The sequence below is a fragment of the Panicum virgatum genome, chromosome 5K (assembly GCF_016808335.1).
Source record: "Panicum virgatum strain AP13 chromosome 5K, P.virgatum_v5, whole genome shotgun sequence".
Taxonomy (NCBI): Eukaryota; Viridiplantae; Streptophyta; class Magnoliopsida; order Poales; family Poaceae; genus Panicum; species Panicum virgatum.
Window position 1 is genome coordinate 5,190,311 of NC_053140.1, and position 20,487 is coordinate 5,210,797.

At 42.5% G+C, this 20,487-nt stretch overlaps 1 pseudogene across 1 annotated transcript; it reads left to right on the plus strand.

Moving 5' to 3' along the window:
- The first annotated feature begins 14,079 nt into the window (after positions 1-14,079).
- On the plus strand, positions 14,080-20,487 carry LOC120705838 (annotated as a pseudogene). Its single transcript, XR_005688076.1, has 14 exons — positions 14,080-14,261; positions 14,893-15,088; positions 15,248-15,438; positions 15,524-15,608; positions 15,694-15,883; positions 16,301-16,567; positions 16,675-17,020; positions 17,116-17,253; positions 17,356-17,481; positions 17,572-17,784; positions 17,859-18,117; positions 18,240-18,436; positions 18,576-18,926; positions 19,494-20,487. The product of XR_005688076.1 is annotated as a probable cellulose synthase A catalytic subunit 1 [UDP-forming] (transcript).

Below are 20,487 nucleotides of genomic sequence, written 5' to 3' on the forward strand. Positions count from 1 at the left end.
TATAAAATTAATTAAAATAATTTCTCGAGAAGCGAAAACGACAATTATTTAGGCACGGAGGGATGCCACTAAAGTCATTTTTTTTAAAAAGAAAATTCACTCTTTTTTTTCGGCGAGTTTTGAAGTAGTGGTGGAGGGGCCCGACTCGGCAGCTCCCATGTCCCATCCCTAACAGGCAACATCCCCTCTCTCCTCAACTGGTCAGTCTGCTCTGCACGTACTTTTCTGCCGATCTGCTTTCCTTTCGGGATTCCGTGAAGGTGCCATGCATTTTCTGCTAGCTGCCGAAAGCCGGTGCGGCGAGGACTTGTCAAGTCACAAAAAATCTGGCGCCACGAATGCTCATCGGCCGGTGACGAACCAGAGATAGAAGCCCAGCCTTTTCTGGTGCATCTCTACGTTGCATTGCATCATCGGTCGTGATGGTGGTCTCGGCACTTTGCCATTGAGAATTTCAAGTTGGTATCTTCAGATATAAGGAACTTTATGTTTGAATTTTCAAAGAAAAAGAATTTTAACTTGGATGTAGTATTTGATTTATTATGCTGATCACTCAGTTTATGTTTCTTTGAAAATTCTAGTGACCTATGCTAGGCACATTTCCTAGTTCATTACCGCTTATGAGTTAACTGCTTCCTGGTATGCTTTATGAGTATGCGAGCGAGGTTACATAGACAATTTTTCACTTTGTGTCACCTCGTTCACGAGGAACCTGATTCCGTTCCGAAGCAGGGGAAAAATTTGGGTACAGCAGGGCTATACAGTTCCATCCGTGCAGCCCTGCCCCGATAGCTGCCACGTGGAGACTGAATCATCGGATGGAACGGGTCGTGAGGGAGCGCTCGCTCGCGCCGGTGCACGCGCTCCTCTCGGCTCGTCGCTCCGCTCGTCTCGTCGCTCGGCCGGCCCGTTACAAACTCTCGCCATCGACGCACGCACATATGTTAGGGCCGCATTATCAGGCTGCCGTCTGTCGTCTGCTACAACTCGCCGCCGTTGCGAGTCGCCGCCGCCGGCCGCCACCGCTGCGAGTCGCTGCCGCCGGCCGCCGCCGGCCGCCGCCACTCCGATCCGTCGATCTGGACGACGCACGCACCATGGCAGGAGGACCACACGAAGATGAGTCCGCCACGGTGACCTTGTCTCATCCGATGCCCTTGTTGGTCCCTATTGTGCATGACGGTGTCCTTGGGTGCCTTGGAGACGAAGGGCAACAGATAACACAGGTATAGTTGCCTATTTTTCTTCTGCGATTTGATGATACGCATCCTCCACCTAGTACTAATTTGTGAGCACATGCTAGGTCGTTCAAAGCACCGAGTCCATCACTGCAGAAGCAATATTGAATGAAACACCAGATGAGGTAACTGAAGCAACTTAATGAGAAATTCAAATATGATCATAATGTTTTATTTGGTTGTAATGCGCTTTTAATCCTCCATTGATTATACAACAGGCGGCTGATAAAGTTACACAAACTCTGATCGTTCCTGAAATTGGAATGTCATTTGAATCTGAAAAAGCAGCTTTTGATATTTACAACACCTATACAGGCAAGGTTAGGTTTAGTATTAGAAAAAGTGACACAAAGAAACGAGAAGAAGGTACTATCTCTAACAAACATATAGTTTGCAGCAGCCAAGGTTATCGAAAAAATAAATCATCATCAAAGAGTACTACAAGGACTGGTTGCAATGCTCGTGTTCAATTTAGTGTGAGCAGGGAGGGGGTTTGGACAGTGCAAAAGGTTGTACTTGATCACAATCATTACCTTGCTAGTCCAAATAAAAGGCAGAAATTGAGATCCCAAAGAAGTGTTGAAGAAGCAGATAGGAAGATGATTGCCCAGATGAGGGAGGGCGGGATGAAGCCATCCCAGGTGTTTGAGTTTATGGTGCAATTTTATGGTGGAGCTGACAAAGTGCCATTCTCACAAATTGATTGCAATAATGAGATTGGTCGACAACGCAAGAAGTATTTAGAGTCCAATGATGCACAAACACTGTTGAAATACTTGAAAAATAAGCAGATAGAGGATCTAGCTTTTTTTATGCCATTGAAATAGATCAGGAAGATGTTAGGATGGCTATTTTTTTTTTGGTAGATGGTCAATCTATCATGGATTACGCGTGTTTCGGTGATGCTGTGTCTTTTGACACCACATTTCAGACTAATAAGTTTGAAATGACTTTTGCTCCTCTCCTCTCCACGTGTCACAAGCAGACCATAATTTTTGTGTTTGCTTTATTGTTTAACGAGACTATTGAGTCATTTGTTTGGCTTTTTGAAACCTTTCTAACAGCAATGTCAGGCAAGCATCCTAGTACAATTTTCACTGATCAAGATGCAGCCATGGCAGGAGCAATTGCTTATGTATTCCGGAATACAAGCCATCGTCTTTGTTTGTGGCATATTTATCTAAATGCTGCTAAACATCTGGGTCATGTAATTCAGAAGCATCCCGAGAAGTTTCTTCCCGATTTTAAGAGATGTGTCTATGAAGATAGATCAGAATTTTACTTCAACAAGAAATGGAATGAATTGTTGCGTGAGTACAATCTTGAGGACAATGAGTGGACATTAAACCTATATGACTTAAGAACCAAGTGGGCTGCTGTGTATCGGGACTCATTTACAGCTGATATGAACTCTACTCAAAGAAGCGAAGGTATGAATAATGTATTTAAGAAAAGATTTCGTAGGAAGCTGGGTCTTTCAGAATTCCTTGTAGAGTGTGAGAAGGTTTCCAGTAGCCTTCGTAAAAATGAGTTGAATGAAGATTTTGAATCACGTCGAAAAAGCCCAGTTACTTACATCCCAAATTGTCCTCTATTGAATCCTCTATTGAAGACTGCTACTGAGTCATATACATGTAGGATGTATAAAGAATTTGAGGAAAAATTTAAAGAACAACTTTTATTCTCTTGTAAATTGTTAGACACTAATGGATCAATCTTAACATATACGGTTACACATATGTACTCTGATTATGGAGCAACGGTCGTATTCAATAAAGAAAATATTACCATTAAATGTGCATGCCGAAAGTACGAATCTATAGGTATGTATCCTCAAAGTCAATTGCAATAGTATAATTTCTAATACAAACTGATGGAGTATGACATCCATATTTTATAGGTATATTATGCAAGCATGCCTTCAAAGTCTTCAATGTAAATGATGTTTTCAAATTGCCATCACAATATATATTGAATAGATGGACAAAATATGCAAAGAGAGGGTTTTGTATTGAGAAACAAGAATATGAGAAGGAAAGTTTGAACACTCGTGATGCACGTATCTCACGAAAGGCAACATCTCTTGCATTGAAGTGTTCATTGTCGAAAGAACTACTTGATGATTTGGAGAATGCCATAGATAAGTTGGACTTGGAAGCAGATAATTCTATAAGCAAGATGCAAGAAAAAGACGATGAGGTTCCTCTAATTTCAGCTGATTGCGCTACAGCAGACACATTCAGTGGCAAAATATCATTTAGAATCCCTCGGGTGGTAAAAGGCCCAAAGAACAAAAGAGGGACCATCTCCTTTGAAAAGAATAAAGGGAAGAAAAAGAAAAGTGGTAAAAAGAAAGGTACTGATCCTATCAATTCTAGCATATTTTCCTAGTTCTTGGCTATTATAATTAACTTCATATGTTTGAAAATAGGACAAGATACAACAAATGCAGTGGAAAATAGACGACATGAGGATGCAAATCTAGAGCAATTTACCGTAAGCCATATGCCTTAGACTATATTCACTTTTCATATTTGATTTTTTTTTACATGCAACAAGTTATAACCAGATTCATATTCTGCTATATAGGATCTTCATGATGGTAGCATTGATGCTAACAAGACAATGCCAGACTTTGCAAATGATGTGTATGTGCAATCTTCGTCCATGGCTGCTCAATTGATCCAAAGTGGATATGCTAATACCGTAATGCCATACATGAATATGTATGGCAATTCTTCTATAGTGGGAGCTCCTTATATCCAAGGAGGATATACAAATCTCTTACTAGGAGTTGATCGAGCTGCCACATCACAGCAGGCTGTTAAGAAATTAAATTTTGAAGAGTGACAAATCAAGCATATTTGCAATACGACTATTTTTTTTTCACTTGTACTGGGACCATATACCTCATTTATAATGTTGGACGTGGATTACATCATACAATATTCCTATTGAGAGAAACAATCTCATTTTTTTTGTCAAGAAGATGCGAGCCAATGAATTTATCTACTCTGTGTGTCAACGTGCGTGCATGGTGGCGGTCTCCTCTTGCCATGGTGCGTGCGTCGTCGTCCAGATCGACGGAACGGACTGGCGGCGTCGGCGTCCGGCGTTGGCGCGGCAACTTGTTGCGGCCGGCGGCAGCAGCGGCCGGCGGCAGCGACTCGCAGCGGCGGCGAGTTGTAGCAGACGACGATGGCGAGAGTTTGTAACGGGCCGGCCGAGCGACGAGACGAGCGGAGCGACGAGCCGAGCGGAGCGCGTGCACCGGCGCGAGCGAGCGCTCCCTCACGACCTGTTCCATCCGATGATTCAGTCTCCACGTAGCAGCTATCGGGGCAGGGCTGCACGGATGGAACTGTACAGCCCTGCTGTACCCAATTTTTTTCCCTGCTTCGGAACGGAATCAGATTCCTCGTGAACGAGGTGACACAAAGTGAAAAATGGCTTGCAGCATTTTCTATTGACGTAGGGCGTATGCAAAATGATCGGTGCGTGCATCGCGGGAAATAAAGTTCACCTTTTGAGCTGCCGTTGGTACCTTTTGCATGCATCGATCGCTCCTGGTGTAATGCAGTTAGAGCTAGTTAGTTTATTTATTTTAAAAAATAAAAACTCGATCACTCAGGTTTGCATTGCCGATTTAGCTGGCAATTTAAACGAGCTCGTTTACGCAAAACCATCGAGGACAACAACGAACAACAGTCGGTCCTGCAAATAAGAGCATCCATTTATTTCAACAAAAAGAAGAGCATACATGGTAAGGTGATACGTCGGGCTATATGAAGTACCACTAAGAGCATCTTATGTAGATTACATGTATCACATACCATTATTTTTTTTCTCTCTTCATCACTAATAATACATTTTATGTTTTTCTAGCCGTGCTATAGCAAATACTCAAAGATAGGGTGGAGGGAGGAATCCCCTACATTTAAACAAGAGGGAGGTGTATTTGGGCAACCACCGAAAATATTTTGGTATTGACGATAGAATTAGTAATCTCCCTGAGCACCTCCCATTACTAAAACAATAGATTTTTGGTAATGGAGAGAGAGATGAGTAATCTGTTGGAAATGCTCTAAGATTTACGATAAGACGGAGATGGGAGTACAAAGAAGAAAAATGGTATGGAAGTATACAACTGCTCTCAACCGGCTGCAAAAAGGACTCCAATAAATCTATACCGAGAGAATGAGCAAAGGGAGATATATCATATAATACAAATAATGAAGTCAGTATATATAAATTGGTTCAAAATAATTTAATGGTATATAATTAGTACCTGACTAAATTATTAATCATACTCTCTTGACGTTGGTGCATTATATTGCGCGGTCAAGCGGGGGTGTACATCGAGTGACGTGTGACGAATTCGAGCCTCCACTCTAATACGTGGGCGCTGCATGTGCAGCGCAGCGGCGTCAGGAGCGGAGCCAAGATTGAAACATAGGGGGGCTAATTTACTAATACCAATAATTAGAGGGGCCACAACTTGTTAATAAGTAACATTAGTAATGGGATTATGGAGTTTTCTGTGTAGTTACACTAACATTGGGCGGCCATGCCCCCCCCCCCCCCCCCCCCCGAGCGGCGTTTCCATGCATGACGTCAAGATCAGATCTGTGCTTCGGTTAATTATTGGACTGACCCATCCATTAACGTTGACCGGTGACCGGCGATAGTCTTTAGTCCTCCTAATAATTGATCCGCGTAGGTACGCTGCTGCGTGCTTGGCCGCCAAGGCATCGCGGCGCCGTCATCCGGCCGGCGACGAGCTCGCCGGGAGAGCGAGGGGCACGTGGGTCGATGGCGATCGGGCTTCACGGAACCTGCCTCGCTTCATTATCTCGAGCGCTGCTGAGTCTTAGAGTGCGTGCGTGGTTGCTTCACTTCGCTCTTTCCGGCGGCGTATATGAGCCACGTATGGTGCCTTTAGACTATTATTAGAGCATCAGCAGTGGTTCAACCGATTCATGGCAATTTATGGGTCCCACAAGTCGCATCAGACTAGAATGCTGATAAAAAAAGAAAATTCAAAAGCAGACGCACTCTATTCGACTGGCTGCGGCTGGTGGCTGGTTCTGATTTATTGTGAGAGAAAAGTACCGCTGGCTGGCTGGTGCTGGTGACTATTGCTGATTCGGTGTGAGAGAAAAAAAAACTGCTGACTGGTTCCAGCAGAACAGAGCGAGCGAGTATTTTCCCCTGTTGGCGCTGGTGCTCTTTTCTCGTCTAGGGAGTAAAGCATACCATCTTTATGGGCGATTAATGTTTAAGTTTATAATTACTAGTTACCATAGTGACCATGCGTTGCTACGGGTAATATAAATTAGACACTTGAATTTTTGTGATCATTCACTCTATGTACAACAGTACAAGCCGTACCGTGACCGTGCAAGGTATTGATTGTCTGGGTTTTGATTGGGATTTGGACTGATTTGTTTGAATTCCAATTGATTTATTCGGATTTCGATTAGGATTCCAATTAACAGACCGTGAAATTATTGATGGCTTTAGAAATAGTAGATAGAGATAGCTTAACCTTTTTCTCATGATGAGCCCGTATTATGCGGAAAGGACGATGCAAGTGTCTCTCTCCAGCTCCCAAGTGGGTTTTCAGTCTTTGCAATGCACTATTTTTAACATGTCTCTGCAAAAGTCTATCGTAAATTTCGCGTGACGATGACATAGGGACACAACCCGAAAGGCCAATCCCATTTTCATTTTCAATCTCACAGTTTTTCTCCATAGAAAACGAAACCAAATACGGCATGGATTGTTGGAAATGAATACGGCATCGACATTTTTTTTATCGAAAACGCAAAAGGGTTTATCGAATACGGCATCGACATTATTGGAAATTTGAAAACAAACAATCCGATTGAAAGCGCCTCAATATTGGTTGCGAATCAATAATTCTTAGCATAAACACGAAACCTTAGCATCTTATCATCCATAAGAACAACCACGAAGTGGTTGGTATTCATATGTCAATTGAGAAGCCCCAGTGAAATCTGACAACCACGGCTAGTTCTTGACCCACGGAGCTCGGAGGAGCCGAAAGAGGAATTGAGAGTCACGACAGGAGGAAGCCGCGCCTCGGGTGAATCTGAAATCTTTAAGGCAACACATTTAAGTCAAATGGAGGAGATGACCAGGCACTATAAAAAAAACTAGTCAGGTTGGCGCGCTACGTGCGCCTTTATTAAAAGCATTGACCTAAAATATTAATGAAAATATATTATTCGCTACTATGTTCGAATCAACATCGTATCGATGTATTAAGTTAAATCTAAAAATTAGAGTAAAACGGCATAGTAGTTTAGAGTCTGAGAGCGTGCCAATCTCAAACATTTTAGTATAGAGGTAAAGACAATTTTTCCTTAGGAATTCGTTTTTTATCAGTAGGTATAGTTTGATTACTTTAGTAGGGAAAAAAAGATTAGAAATGAATGAACAGTTCAAGTATATTTTGTGAGTTTACGGAGGGAAACCCAAAGCTAAAAAATAGTAGAATTACCACGTGTGAATATAGTATACAAAGATTAGTTATTATTTTTATATGTATTAAGTAGTTAAATATATTTTGTATTATCAAATAATGGAAGGAAAATAATTTTTTAAGATAAAAAGGCTCACTTAATAGAACCGTGGGCCCCACGTGGGTCCCACCTGAATAGCACATGGATCCCGTCTGAATAGCGCGTGGGTCCCACGTGGGTCCCGCCTGAATAGTACGTTAGTTTCATGTGGATCCCACCTGAATAGTATGTGGGACCCGCATAAACAGTGCATGGGTCCCACGTGGGGCCACGATTCACGGAAACGCTCCGATTCTTGGAGCTTTAGTATAATACTAGGTAGGTTGGCACGCTATGCGTGCCTGTAGCAAAAGATTTGATTTAAAAAAATAATAAAAATATATTATTGTGTGTTATAGTTAAAGTAATATCGTGTTGATGTATTTTAACAATGTGTTGATGTATTGAATGAAGTCTGAAAGTTAAAGTATATAGGTATAGTAGTTTAAAGTTTGAGAGCACGCTAAATGTATGGATATATATATTTTTGAGTTTTATGTTCGTAGGTACGGTAGGTGGATTGATTTACATTTATTATTGATTTTGGTAGGGTAAAAGAAAAGTTTAGTAATTTATAGTAGGTATAGTTCATGGATTGTCATACAATTATATTTTGCGAGTTTACGAAGTGGAATTAAAATCCATTAAGTAGTAGGGGCTAGCACATGTAAATGTAGTGTATGAAATATGTTTATTATTTTCGTGTAAATAAATAATTAAACATATTTTGTGGATGTATTCCAATTGAATATTATGTGGGTACCACCTGAATAACACACAGGACCCACGTGGGTTCTACATAATAGTACATGTAGGAATTCATTTTTTATGTTAACAGATATAGTTGATGAATTAGCTTGCACTAATTATTAATTTTGGTAGAAAAAATGATAAAATTAGGAATGAATGGTTATTAATTTTGGTAGGAAAAATGATAAGATTAGGAATGAATTGATGATTCAATTATATTTTGTGAGTTCACAAAGTGGAAACAAAATCCAATAAATAATAGAGGTGAATGTAGTATACAATTTTTTTATTATTTTTGTGTATAAAAAATAACTAAACATTTAAACACGTGGGGCCCACATGTTTTTATTTTTTTTCATAATTCTATTATTTTTTATTATGAATTATATTCTTTTATTATTTTTAATTATGAACAGTACCCCCGGGCCCCACATGAGCAGTACTTTATTATTATTTTTATTATGAACAGTACCACGGCCCGCATGAACAGTGCCCCCGGCCCCACATGGGGCCACGACTCACGGGAGCGCGCCGATTCTTGGCGCGTTAGTATAGTTACTAATACTAGTCAGGTTGGCGCGCTACGCGCGCCTATACCAAAAAAATTGACCTAAAATATTAATGGAAAGATATTATTTGCTACTATGTTCGAAGCAACATCGTATCGATGTATTGAGTTGAATCTAAAAATTACTGTAAAGCGGCATAGTAGTTTAGAGCCTGAGAGCGCGCCAATCTCAAGCATTCTAATATAGAGGTACATATAATTTTTTCTTAGGAATTTGTTATTTTTTTGTGTCAGTAGGTATAGTTTGATTACTTTAGTATGAAAAAAATAAGATTAGAAATGAATGAACAGTTCAAGTATATTTTGTGAGTTTACGGAGGGAAACCCAAAGCCAAAAAGTAGTAGAACTACCACATATGAATGTAGTATACAAAGTTTAGTTATTATTTTTATATGTAGTAAGTAGTTAAATATATTTTGTATTGTCAGGTAATGGAAGGTAAATAATTTTTTAAGATAAAAAGGCTCAATAGAACCGTGGGCCCCACGTGGGTCCCGTCTGAATAGCACATGGGTCCCGCCTGAATTGCACGTGGGTCCCGCGTGGGTCCCGCCTGAATAGTATGTGGGACCCGCATAAACAGTGCGTGGGTCCCACGTGGGGCCACGACTCACAAAATCTTTCCTATTCTTGGAGCTTTAGTATAGTAAATAAATTAATACAAGCTCACATATTAGAGCAAATATACTGATGGGCGGGCAGTCGGCGAAATCCAACGTGAAGGAGGAGAGAGAAGCTGGCGAGCGACTCGATACACACCTACTTGAAGCAAACGGTGAGAAGCTGCCACAATTGTTATTTGTTGAGATTATCTGTTGTGTATTAATGCTAGTGGGATCCATCCCTTTCGCACGCCACCCCACGCTCAGTTGCAGCTCTGTTGCAGCCGGCAGCAGACGTGTCCATTATTCTTTCTATTAGCAGTTGCCATTTCTGTTCTCCCAAGAAACCTTGAAAACTATAACCTCGGTAGATGGGTTTTTATTTTTTTTGTAGATGGGGTTTTTTATTTTCACTTTCAATAGTTTTCATCTATTGGAGAGGCAACGCTAGTCGCTAATTTCATCTTGTAACTTGGGAGGAGGAGGTGGTTGTCGTCAAGCTAAGAGCAAAGCTAATAGTTTCGCTAGCTGCCGGCATCTCGCACAGGTCGCACAGTGGTGGCGGACTCACTACCATTTAATGCAATAATCAGCTCGTCCAATCCCAGCCGCAACAGCGCCTTTCGATTAGACTTCGCCGGCTGCATGCAGGCAAAGTCGGGAGATGCCTATCTCGCGCTCTCTCTCTATTTCTCTCCCTTCCATGTCAGATTCTGCCAGCTACTCGTCCATTATAATACCTGCTCTAACAAGCTGGATCATAATGGGAGTAGGCAGAGGGAGAGATTAACCACCGTACGCGCGATCAGCCTGCATCTCCTTGCGCGATGTGAGAACGTTTTTTCTTTTTCTTTGGTCTCGTACCATTTTCTCCCTCGCATCTCACAGTCGCAGGCAGGATTAAATTTACCGACCGGAACCGGTCCGGTTACCGCGGTAACCGGTCTAACCGGTCCGGATCGGTTCTGGTTTGGGGCGGTTACAAACCGGCCCAAATTCAAAATTCAAATTTGAATTTAAAAAATGAAAAAATCCCAAAAAATTCCTAGAAATACTTCAAGTTGCGACGAATCTAATGGTGTCAAATTTTTTTAAATATTCGTTCATTTAGTATACTTTGCGGGCATTTGAAGTTAAACAAAATAAACGTGCATACAAAAATATACAAATACAATGTAAAACATGTTATATATTATATTAATGTAAAAGTAGTACAAAAGAGGGTTGGGGGGTTTATTTAGGCTAAAAACACCTTATAAAAAAAATTCAAATTTTGAACTAAAGTCCGTTTTTTTTGTTCATCGGACCGGTTTCCACTCAAATAGGACCAGTTTACTGGTCAAACCGATCGGTTAACCGGTGGAAACCGGTTGAACTGGCATCTATAGTTTGAAATTTGAGTTTGACCGATTTTTACCGATTTCCGGTCAAACCGGTCCGGTTTACAAGAACCGGAGACCGGCGGTTTCAGATGACCGATCGGTAAAAAAAACCCTGTTCGCAGGTCGACAGGGCCGTTCACGTGGATAGACGACTAGATGACACAGGGTGCAGCGCCGGCTAAGGGCGGCCGTGGTTGCATGCGGCGGATGCGGTCACCTACCCTGCTGCCAGGTCGCGTCGGCGTCGGGCCACCGCCCACCGCTCACACCGGCGTGCGATACCGCGAGCTTTTGGGCTGTCTCGCGCTTGCGCTCGAGGAGTCGCCCACCGCGGGGCCCGGCCGCGGCGCGGACGACATTTGCGTGCAGGGTTGTCGCCGCCGGCGCCAGCTCTGCCGAAATACAGGGCGCGATGCCGGGGCTTTTTTCATTTTTATATTTAAAAAATAACAAAATTTCAAAAATATATGCGGAATAGGGAAATTTTCAAAAATAGGTCACTGTCGCCCCCTTAATGGGCGACAGGCACCCTGTCGCCCATCCAGTTGGCGACATGACATAAATGTAAAAAAAATTACATTTAAGTCCTGGCGCCCAGGGCACATTAAACAGTGAACTTATAAAATTAATATAAAATCATAGAAATATCGGAAAAATACAAACTCAACTGTTCTGGATTCTATGAAATAAGATCTACAACTTTTGTTACATAAATTTTTTCATTTGATCAATGTATCTTGCTCTATTTTAAATACCAATTTAATGCACTTTTATTTAAATCTCAAGATCCGTCCTTTGGATGCATGTCATCTTTGGCCAGAATGTTGCATATGGTGAGAATATGCTTGTACAAAATTGATAGGCCCAGAAAATATTTCTAGTATAAGTTTTAAAATTAGAATTTGCAATAGGTCTAGTTTAAATGGGTTATTTATCCATGCTGTTATACTGAGTTTTAGAAGCAATAACTTTTACAGTACCATTACTTTATTTCTTAAGAGTTATAAAAAAAGTTTGGTAAATTTTAGATAAGCACAACTAGACCAAATGAATTATTTCAGATTTTTCTAGTTACAAGAACTATTTTTCTTGATTTAGTGTATTTATCTTAGTCATAATTCATTTGGTGCAGTTGTGCTTATCTAAAATTTACCAAACTTTTTCTATAGCTCTTAGGAAATAAAATAAGGCTACTGTAAAAGTTATGGCTCCTAAAACTCAGTATAGCAGTATGGATAAATAACTTATTTAAACTAGATATATTGCAAGATCTAATTTAAAAACATAGGCTAGAAGTGTTTTTTTGGGCCTAACAATTTTACACAAGCCTATACTCACCACATGCAACACTCTGGCCAAAGATGACATGCATCCAAAGGATGGATCTTGAGATTTAAATAAAAGTGTATTAAACTAATATTTAAAATAGAGCAAGATACATTGATCAAATGAAAAACTTTATGTAACAAAAGTTGTACATCGTATTTCATAGAATTCATAACAGTTGAGTTTGTATTTTTCTGATTTTTCTATGATTTTATATTGATTTTACAATTTCACTGTTTAATGCGCCCTGGGTGTCAGGACCTACATGTAAAAAAAATTATATTTAGGTCCTGTCGCCAACTGGATGGGCAACAGCCCCCTGTCGCCCATTAAGGGGGCGACAGACACTCATTTTAAAAATTTAACTATTTGACATATATTTTTGAAATTTTATTTTTTTAAAAAAATATAAAAAAAATGCGCGATGCGGAGACGACGGCCCACGCAGCCTAAACTGGGCCCGCTCGTAAAGTGTTTGGGCCACAATCCAGAGGCGTCCAGCGTGTGATACGGGCCGCAATGCGTCCGCCAGAGTCAGCCAGGAGCGCGCTGAGAAGGTGGCGCGTGCTTCTGCGGTCGAGCCAGGTTCTGCCTCATCAGCCTTCTTCAGCCGTCGAGCGCGTGCTGGTGCTGCGATGCAAAGCAAAGGTCGTCGTCGGGCCATCCAGTCAAGAGTCAATTCCCGAGTGCATTTGCTTACGTCCAAAACGGGAGTGAAAAGATGCCTTTGTCGCCTTGCATGCGTGGAAAATAGAGAGCACACCCGCCAGCTAGCAAGTGAAAGCGTCCAGTCCAGCTGCCAGGACGGAGTCCAGGTTTCGGACGCATGCACAGTACGTACATGGGTTTCATACGTGTGGAATCTAGTTACGTGGTTACTATCCTACTACGTATTATAAAAAATGACTCATATATCTGAAATCTGAGTAGATTTGCAACGCTTGATTGAAGCTACTACGACTCGATAGGAAAATACTTTTAAATGCATAGCCATTTTAATTTAAAACTATTGATTCTTCATGGTGAGTGCGAGGCCGTGTACATGAGCATTTATAAGTATCACTCTCTTTTGTTTGTCAGCTTTTGGCTTATTCCAATTTATTTCAACTTATTGTAGATCGTTTTGACAAATTTAGGTGTATAATTTTTTTCATGCATCTAGACATAGTATTTATATAGGTACATAGCAAAATCTATGTATCTAAATTTGCGAAAATAACCTACAATTTGGAATAGAGAGAGTATTAAATTACCAGAAATTAAACGCGGCGAGTGCATTCTTGCTAATGTCCGGCTGCCCGTTTGTGGCTTTGTGCCTCCACGGCTCCACTGGCTACAGGCCGTTGCACACGGGACACGGCGACGCCCAACAGTCTGTGGGACGGCGACGGCGACCACGCGGCGACGACGTTGACGGCCCGCCTGCCTTCCAGCCATCCGACGGTTCACACCCACCCCACCTCCCATCTGACGGCGCAGAACGCGACGCAGCGCCCCGCGCCAGCCCCCGCCCCCGCCCCCCGCGACGCGGCTGAAGACGACGCGTGTGGGAGGCGGCACGACAGCGACCACAGCACTAGCAGCCCGTCGGGCACACTCTCACCACCAGCTAATGCGCACTCACACCGCCACGGGGATGCGTGCTGCGTAAGGAGGCGGGCAGGAGGAGGAGAGGTGGGGGAGGCGGGGCTGCGGTGGCGGCGCGGCGAGGCATTGGCGTCCCTCGGCGATGGGGGCGAACAGGGGGATGGTGGCCGGCTCCCGCGACGGGGTCGTCACGATCCGGCACGACGGCGACGGCCCCACGGTGCGTTCCTCCCGCCTGCGCGCTCTGCGCTCGCTTTCCCCCCTCCCCCGCGTCGTTCGGTCTCGTTTCGATTGGCGCGGGGGCACCCGTCGATCTGCGGGGTGGCCGTGCTCCGCCGGGCGGATTGCGTCGGCTCCGCGTCGGATTGGCTGGCCGCGCGGTCGTTGCTCGGGATGCCTAGGTTTTTGTCGGGCTCGGGTGGGGGATTTCGTTGCGGCGTGCGGGTCGATTGGCGGGTCGATTCGTTGCAGTGTTCGCCTCGCCACCAGCGCGCGGTGGCGTCGTTGAGAAATGCACAGGGGATTGAGCTGAAATGGACTGTCAGATGGTGGTGAAACTTGAGGGTTTAGCGCGTTGCCAACTCGCTTTTTATTGGGGGTTTATTATCTGAACCTCGTAGGACAGTTCGAATCCTCCAATTTGGTGATATTAAACTATTAAGCTGTTGCTGCTTTGAGCCTTGCTCTTCACTAGTGTATCCTACCTCTCATAACTCCATTGATTCTATCTACTTCCGACTATGAACGAGGCTAGCTTTTGCTTCGTGTGGGGATATATGGCCTTTTTAATAATATTTCTGATTGGGCTTGCTGTTGTCACAATCTCACCTACGTCAGCGTTGGTGCTGCAGGCTAAGCAATTGAAGAATGCAATCGAACAAATTTGTCAAATCTGTGGTGACACTGTGGGGTTCTCAGCTACGGGAGATGTCTTTGTCGCCTGCAACGAATGTGCCTTTCCAGTTTGTCGGCCGTGCTACGAATATGAGCGTAAAGAGGGGAATCAGTGCTGTCCCCAGTGCAAGACCAGATCCAAGAGGCACAAAGGTCTGTTCCTACTGAACTTACTGATATGCTTGACGAGTTCAAACTGCAGGATAAATATTTTTACTTGATCTTGCAAACGTCTTCATATAAAGGAAAATGAATAGTGTATTTGTGTACACCATCATCCTTCGGTCGTAAAATATTTGTCTTGAAATTTAGGGAGCTCTCGTGTTCCCGGAGATGAGGACGAGGATGGAGTTGATGATTTGGATAATGAATTCAATTATGCGCAAGGCAATGGCAAAGGTCCTCAGTGGCTGCTGCAGGGACAAGGGGAAGATGTTGATCTCTCTTCGTCTTCTCGACACGAACCACATCATAGGATTCCGTGCCTGACAAGTGGTCAGCAGGTATAACACATATAGGGCTACTATACAATGCCTGACAAGAATATTTTGCTTTGTTGTGCACTGAAACTTTGAAGCTTTTGTGCAGATGTCTGGAGATATCCCTGATGCTTCTCCTGACCGTCATTCTATTCGCAGCCCAACACCAAGCTATGTTGATCCAAGCATTCCAGGTATGCTATCGTACAATATATAGTTGCATTGGTGACCAGTTCTGCATACTTAATAAAATGCGTTCATTTGTTGTCATGATGTCAGTACCTGTAAGGATTGTGGACCCCTCGAAGGACTTGAATTCTTATGGTGTTGGAAGTGTTGACTGGAAAGAAAGAGTTGAGAGCTGGAGGGTTAAACAGGAGAAAAATCTGATACAGGTGACTCATAAATATGCAGCAGAAGGGAAAGGGGATATTGAAGGAACTGGCTCAAATGGTGAAGATCTGCAAATGTATGATCCTTAGGACTTAAGTCTCTCTGCCTTCTGTTCTGTAAATTAGTATGTTACCATCTGCCTAGAAAGCATTCATGTTGTGCCTGCCCCCTGGGATCTTATACTTTTATTTACAATTTGAGTCGTGCATCTGACTTCAGCAAGCTAGAGAAGTTTTTGGCCACAATATCAGAAGATCTGCTCTTTTAGTATTAAATTCTCTGTTAGTTTTAATTTAGGGGCTATTTTTTGGTAGTTTTTCTGTGTATTAATAATTAATCACGCCCACTTAGCTTCTCTGTCAGAGCTGACAAGAATGTGTATTATTACCACTACTTTTTTTCAAGAATTGTACTGCAAATCTGTGTTTTAATAAGTACTTTTCCTGTTTCAGCTAATTTTGCTGAGTTACTTACATCAATTTCTCTTCTGCAGGGCTGACGATGCACGTCTACCTCTAAGTCGCATAGTGCCCATATCTCCTAACGAGCTTAACCTTTATCGAATAGTGATCGTTCTCCGGCTTATCATCCTCTGCTTCTTCTTCCAGTACCGTATAACTCATCCAGTATGGGATGCTTATGGATTGTGGCTTGTATCTGTTATTTGTGAAGTTTGGTTTGCCTTATCTTGGCTTCTAGATCAGTTCCCAAAGTGGTATCCTATCAACCGTGAAACTTACCTGGATAGACTTGCATTGAGGCAAGTTGCACTTCTCAATGTTTTCCTACAGGATATTGGCACTGCATCACATGTTATATATAGGTATCATTATGTTTCGCACTGAGATTTCTGATTCAAATTTGCAGATATGATAGAGAGGGTGAGCCATCACAGTTGGCTCCGATTGATGTCTTTGTCAGTACAGTGGACCCACTTAAGGAACCTCCTCTGATTACTGCCAACACTGTCCTGTCCATTCTTGCTGTGGATTACCCTGTTGACAAAGTATCATGCTATGTGTCTGATGACGGTTCAGCTATGTTGACTTTTGAAGCATTATCAGAAACTGCAGAGTTTGCAAGAAAATGGGTTCCCTTCTGCAAGAAACACAACATTGAACCCAGGGCTCCAGAGTTTTACTTTGCTCAAAAGATAGATTACCTAAAGGACAAGGTACAACCTACTTTTGTGAAAGAAAGGCGGGCTATGAAGGTAAGAATAAGATAAGGTAGCACATAGTAAGAATACTTACTCCGTAGAGCTTTTGTTGCGAGACTTGACCCCTGGAGTTCTTTTTTCCCTGACAGAGGGAGTATGAAGAGTTCAAGGTACGGATCAATGCCCTTGTAGCGAAAGCGCAAAAAATACCTGAAGAGGGATGGACCATGGCTGATGGCACTCCTTGGCCTGGAAATAACCCAAGAGACCATCCAGGGATGATCCAGGTATATCTTTTCAATAACTTCTAAAATGGACATTCTGTCAGAAATTTAGTTTTTTAAAGATCATATCCTTCTGTATTCAACTCTTCTTTTTTTTTGTCTTAGGTATTCTTGGGGCACAGTGGTGGGCTTGACACTGATGGAAATGAGTTGCCACGGCTCGTTTATGTTTCTCGTGAAAAGAGGCCAGGCTTCCAACATCACAAGAAGGCTGGTGCCATGAATGCTTTGGTATATGTTCACATGATTATTCAGCTTTACAAATGTCAATTTGTTTTTATCTCTCTCTTTATGATCTAATAACTCTTTACTGATGAACAGATTCGAGTATCAGCTGTCTTGACAAACGGTGCTTATCTTCTTAATGTGGATTGTGATCACTACTTCAATAGCAGCAAAGCTCTTAGAGAAGCTATGTGCTTCATGATGGATCCAGCACTAGGAAGGAAAACTTGCTATGTCCAGTTTCCTCAAAGATTTGATGGTATAGACTTGCATGATCGCTATGCGAACCGAAACATTGTCTTCTTTGATGTAAGTATTGGTGGTTCCTTTATTGGCCAAATTTGCAAGTATTTCATGTTTCTTACATGGTTTCCCCTGTGCAGATTAATATGAAGGGTTTAGATGGCATTCAAGGGCCAGTTTATGTGGGAACAGGATGCTGTTTCAATAGGCAGGCCTTGTATGGATACGATCCTGTATTGACAGAAGCTGATTTGGAGCCTAATATTATCATTAAAAATTGCTGTGGCAGCAGAAAGAAGAAGGACAAGAGCTATATTGATTCCAAAAACCGTGCTATGAAGAGAACTGAATCCTCTGCTCCTATCTTCAACATGGAAGATATAGAAGAGGGCTTTGAAGGTCTGTAGTTGCTGCTATACATTTTATCTTGATAAATGAAATGCAACTCTAGTTGATACTAAAGTTCTTGCCATGCTAAGGTATGTTAGCTTGTATTAATGTGAATTGTGAACTCCAACCAGGTTATGAGGATGAAAGATCACTGCTTATGTCCCAGAAAAGCTTGGAGAAACGCTTTGGCCAGTCTCCAATTTTTATTGCGTCCACCTTTATGACTCAAGGTGGCATACCACCTTCAACAAATCCGGCTTCCCTGCTAAAGGAAGCTATCCATGTCATTAGTTGTGGATATGAGGACAAGACAGAATGGGGAAAAGAGGTCAGTGAGAAAGGCAGAGTTCCTTTATTGCCTTTCAGATAGTAGTTGTTTTTCCACTCATATAAACTAGAGTTTGCCTGTCAACAAAGTTCTATGACCGTGAATGATTTTTTCCGCCTTTGATCTTGTATTCTTTCAGATCGGATGGATATATGGCTCTGTTACTGAGGATATTTTAACTGGGTTCAAGATGCATGCAAGAGGTTGGATATCCATCTACTGCATGCCACTTCGACCTTGCTTCAAGGGTTCTGCTCCAATTAACCTTTCTGATCGCCTCAATCAAGTTTTACGTTGGGCTCTTGGTTCAGTTGAAATTCTGCTCAGCAGACACTGTCCTATTTGGTATGGTTACAATGGAAGGCTAAAGCTTCTGGAGAGATTGGCATACATCAACACCATTGTTTATCCAATCACGTCCATCCCACTAGTAGCTTACTGTGTCCTTCCTGCTATCTGTCTACTTACCAACAAATTCATTATTCCTGAGGTAAGTTCGACAGAATCCTTGGCCTTTATCCACCGTGTTTGAATGCCTTGCACCTATGTTCTCTTGTGCTCATCAAGTTAATGGTTCTAGACTTCCAGTCATACATTACTTGTAGTGAAGGTATCATGATACTGAAACAAACAAGCACGTAATAAATTAATCTTCTTGGTCATGTTTGCTTGTGAGTGTTTCTTTCTGACCTTTCAAAATAAGCTAGTTATCTTATTGAGGGATGCATAATGCTTTTCCCAATTTACTTTTGTTTACAGTTTTTCTTTCATGGTTGAGAACTCCCGGGAAGAGTTTGGATCCCATCATGTGTTCACGGGCTAATTAGCTTGCATTTCGTTGTGTTAATTGTTGAGGATATCAATTTTTCAAACGTAATAATCAATAGATATCAGTTCACAGTAACATAACAAGGCAATTTTTCTATTTCCTGATTTTCTTGTCTAGGCCTCTAGGTAGCATTCACTGTATTGGTAATCAGTGAAACTTCTTTCATTAAGTTTGTTCTCCGACAAGCCTTTTCTAGCACATTACATCCCTTTCTCCTGTACTTTGCAGATTAGTAATTATGCTGGGATGTTCTTCATTCTGCTTTTTGCCTCCATCTTTGCTACCGGTATTCTGGAGCTTCGATGGAGTGGTGTCGGTATTGAGGACTGGTGGAGAAATGAGCAGTTTTGGGTCATTGGTGGCACCTCTGCACATCTCTTTGCTGTATTCCAGGGTCTGTTGAAAGTGTTGGCAGGGATTGACACAAACTTTACAGTTACGTCAAAGGCAACTGACGATGAGGGTGATTTTGCTGAGCTATGTGTTCAAGTGGACCAGCCTTCTAATCCCCCCGACCACGGTGCTCGTGATCAACCTAGTGGGCATAGTGGCAGGAGTGTCATACGCTATCAACAGTGGCTACCAATCCTGGGGTCCGCTTTTTGGGAAGCTTTTCTTCTCAATCTGGGTGATCCTCCACCTCTACCCTTTCCTGAAGGGTCTCATGGGGAAACAGAACCGCACACCGACCATTGTCATCGTCTGGTCTGTCCTCCTCGCTTCCATCTTCTCGCTGCTGTGGGTGAAGATCGATCCTTTCATTTCACCTACACAGAAAGCTCTTTCCCGGGGGCAATGCGGCGTAAACTGCTGATCTGATCTGAACTGCTCGCTGGATTGTAACATGGCACAGCCTCAATCAAAGTCTACCCCACTTCGTGTAAATACCTGAGGAGGTTAGGCAAGATTTTGTCAGTAGATGGAGAAGAAGATGCGTTGTCCAAGTTATGCCTAGCTTCTTCGGTGACTCTACTGCGGTTGTGTGGTGGGCATCGTAAAAACTGTCAACTTATGTCAGTGTTACTTGTTTGTTGCTAAGTAGTTGTACCAACATTTGCCTGCCAGAACTCCGTTGCTACGTTCTCCTTGCAGGCCCCCGTGATGTTATTTATGTAGGTACTCCGACTGCTAAATTGCCCAGTTGAGAACTCTGTAACTTCCTAGAGTGTATCACAATAGTGCTATGCGCACACTATTTGCTGATGGTGCTGCCAGTTTCCTA